The sequence below is a fragment of the Camellia sinensis genome, chromosome 9 (genome assembly GCF_055761805.1).
Source record: "Camellia sinensis isolate YWXY chromosome 9, ASM5576180v1, whole genome shotgun sequence".
Taxonomy (NCBI): domain Eukaryota; kingdom Viridiplantae; phylum Streptophyta; class Magnoliopsida; order Ericales; family Theaceae; genus Camellia; species Camellia sinensis.
In genome coordinates this window covers 147,636,326-147,639,695 of record NC_138969.1, presented here as the reverse complement: position 1 = coordinate 147,639,695, position 3,370 = coordinate 147,636,326, and the positions used below count along the sequence as shown (strand labels likewise).

Sequence of the window (3,370 nt, the reverse complement as noted above, 5' to 3'; positions counted from 1 at the left end):
TTTACTAGATATTTTGTTAGTAGAATTGGAATTACTCTTAAGAAAATAATATACAAATGCATTTACTAAATGGGGGATGCATCAATAAATCCCAAATTAATAACTTATACACTGTTTAGTCCTAAAAGTTTTCTTATAGACTGAAAGGTCCCATTACAATGTTTCAAACATCAGATTAATGTTTCGAACATTAGATTTTGAACATCAGATTAATGTTTCGAACATTAGATTTCTAACATCAGATTAATGTTTCAAACATTAGATTGATGTGCAAATGGGACTAAATGAAGCATAAGAAAACTTTTAGGACTAAATGGTTCAACTTTTGAGAAACTATGACTCATGGATAAATTTTTCTTACTAAATCTACGTTTTTACCTCTAGTGAGTAAATTTATCCTTTCTATGACTCATGGTTCATGGAAGCTATTTTTAAAGGATTATCGTATTTGTGATTGTGTGACTAAATGGGACTAAATGGGACTAAACTATTCTTACTAAAGTAGATTTAGTCCCATTACCGTAAATTTATCCTCTAGTGAGTAAACTATGACTCATGGATAAATAGGACTAAATGGATAAATTTTTCTTACTAAATCTACGTTTCATACGATAATCTAAAAAGACATAAAAATAAAAAAATAAAAATAAAAAAAAAGATAACTGTTTTTTAGATATTCTAATCATTGTTACTAAATTTAGATTTGTCAATAAATATATAAAGAAGTGCTCCTTGTGGATGAATAATAAATAATTTTAATATTAAAATATATTTGCGTTATGCATCAATTACTGTGCACTATCAACAGTTTTTCTTTTTTAAAAATAAAATTATATGTATGTGATATCCCAATTTTTATTTTTATTTTTTTGACAGAAAAAACTAACATTTTGTTAATATATAAAATATTGCAGAAAGATGTGATTAGTCGGAGAGACACCACCTAACCACCAAACCAAGACAACACAAAAACAACAAAAGGAACCCAACCCTGATGTTAGTTTCCCTAGAGTAGTGTCTAAGTCTGTAAGGTTCATTTATAGGTCACGTTATAATTTTATGCGTCAAAAATAATTATATTAATCTGATAATCATAATCTATTTAATTTATTATGTTTATCGTACCAAAAAATATATATATTGTATATTTTAAAAAATATACTGCGTTCTTTTTTTTCTTTTTTTCTTTTTGTAAACAAATGTGATATACTTAATAGATTAAGATTATTAGATTAATCTAATTTTTTGTGAATAATATATACAAAATATTCTTACAAAATAAACAATTCAAATTATTAAAACAAAACTTATGGTAAACACATACGCCCAAACAACACCCTCCAATTCAGATCTTAAATAGGAGGAAGACCAACCTTTGGTTTAAATAGTAAGAATTACCACTTTTTATATTTTATTTTTTATTTTTATTAATTTAATAAAAACTAAAACTTTATCCTTTTTAAAATAGAAGAATTGGAGTATTTTTAAACCCACAAAATCCTATCCTTTCTATGAAACCCAAGTTGTGTAATCTATCAGCAGCAAGCTATGGCTGCCAAAAACTTGCAGGTAGCCATGTTCCCATGGTTTGCCATGGGACACCTAACCCCTTGTCTTCACATCTCCAACAAACTTGCACAGAAAGGCCATAGAATCTATTTCTTCATACCCACCAACACAAAACCCAAGCTTGAGCATTTCAATCTCCACCCAGACCTCATCACCTTCATTCCAGTCACAGTTCCACATGTTCATGGCCTCCCTCATGGTGCTGAAACAACAACAGATCTTTCTTATCCATTGCACTCTCTCCTCATGACTGCCATGGATCTTACACAACCCTCCATTGAAGCTTCTCTGAAAGATCTCAAACCCCACTTCATATTCTATGATTTGGCTTACTGGGTACCAGCCATGGCTCGCAGTTTAGGCATCAAATCCATACTTTATAACGTCGTTAGCCCAGCAATGGTCGCTTACACGCTCAAGCCCGGGAAAAAACTCCATGAAAACTATGAGTTGACAGAAATTGATCTGATTCAACCACCACTTGGTTTCCCACCTTCTTCTTCCATTAGACTAAGTTCACACGAAGCTCGTGCCATGGCTGGTCGAAGTCTAGATCGATCTGGTACTACTGGCATATCATTCATGGAACGCATTATAATATGCCGAAGTGACTGTGATGCCATCAGTTTCAAAACTTGTGCAGAGATTGAAGGGCATTTCTGTGATTACGTTGGAAAGCAGTATGGAAAGCCAGTCATCCTGGCCGGGCCGGTGGTTCCGGTGCAGTCAAATTTAACCCTAGAAGAACGATGGGAAAAGTGGTTGGGAGGTTTTGATGCAAAAACAGTGATTTTCTGTTCATTTGGAAGCGAATGTGTACTTGAAAAAGCGCAGTTTCAAGAATTGGTTCTGGGTTTGGAGCTCACCGGTATGCCCTTTTTTGCCGCCCTAAAACCGCCGCTAGGGGTGGAGAAGATTGAGGAGGCATTGCCGGACGGGTTTCAAGAGAGGACTAAAGGAAGAGGGGTAGTTCATGGAGGCTGGGTTCAACAACCATTGATTCTAGCACACCCTTCTGTGGGGTGCAATGTGACTCATTGTGGTTATGGTTCTCTATTGGAGGCTTTGGTGTGTGAGTGTGCATTGGTGTTAATGCCACAATATGGAGATCAGATTATCAATTCAAGATTGATGGGCGGAGACTTGGAAGTTGGAGTAGAAGTGGAGAGAGGTGAGGAAGATGGGTTGTTTACCAGAGAAGGTGTTTGCAAGGCAGTAAGATTGGTAATGGAGGTTGATAGTGATGTGGGGAAGAAGGTAAAGGCTAATCATAGCAAATGGAGAGAGTTCTTGTCAAGCAAAAATCTTGATAGTTCTTATATTAATGGTTTCATTCAGAAACTACAAGACATGTTGGAGTGATCTCATTTCAATAATATAGAATGCAAAATCAAAGAGAAAATATTGTTGAATTTACAAATTAAGAAAGGTTAATGCACTATGCATTTGTACCACGATGGATTATTTCAAAAAGTTTGTTATTTAATTTGCATGGTTGGCTGGTTTCAATTTTCAATTCCAAGTCTGCAACTATAATTATAAGGAAATGCTACTATGCACCCTCTTAGAATAAGAAAGTTATAAATTTTATCATATTTTTCTTTAAAAATTATATTATTTATTTTTCAGATCTCGTCATTTATTTTTTTTACACCTTTTTTTTAAAAATTAATTTTTAAGTAACTTTCTAAAATTACCTGCATAAAGAAAGGGCTTGACTTTCCTCTAGTCTTAGATTAGACTGGAGCGTACTGTTGGGCTCGTTCAATGTGTAAATTCATTGAAAACTATATGTCTGTAA

The 3,370-nt window shown here is 33.7% G+C and overlaps 1 pseudogene across 1 annotated transcript; it reads left to right on the top strand.

The window, feature by feature from the left end:
* The first annotated feature begins 1,406 nt into the window (after positions 1–1,406).
* Positions 1,407–3,085, top strand: LOC145798788 (cyanidin 3-O-galactoside 2''-O-xylosyltransferase FGGT1 pseudogene; annotated as a pseudogene). Its single transcript, XR_014340420.1, has one exon. The product of XR_014340420.1 is annotated as a cyanidin 3-O-galactoside 2''-O-xylosyltransferase FGGT1 pseudogene (transcript).
* Positions 3,086–3,370: the final 285 nt, after the last annotated feature.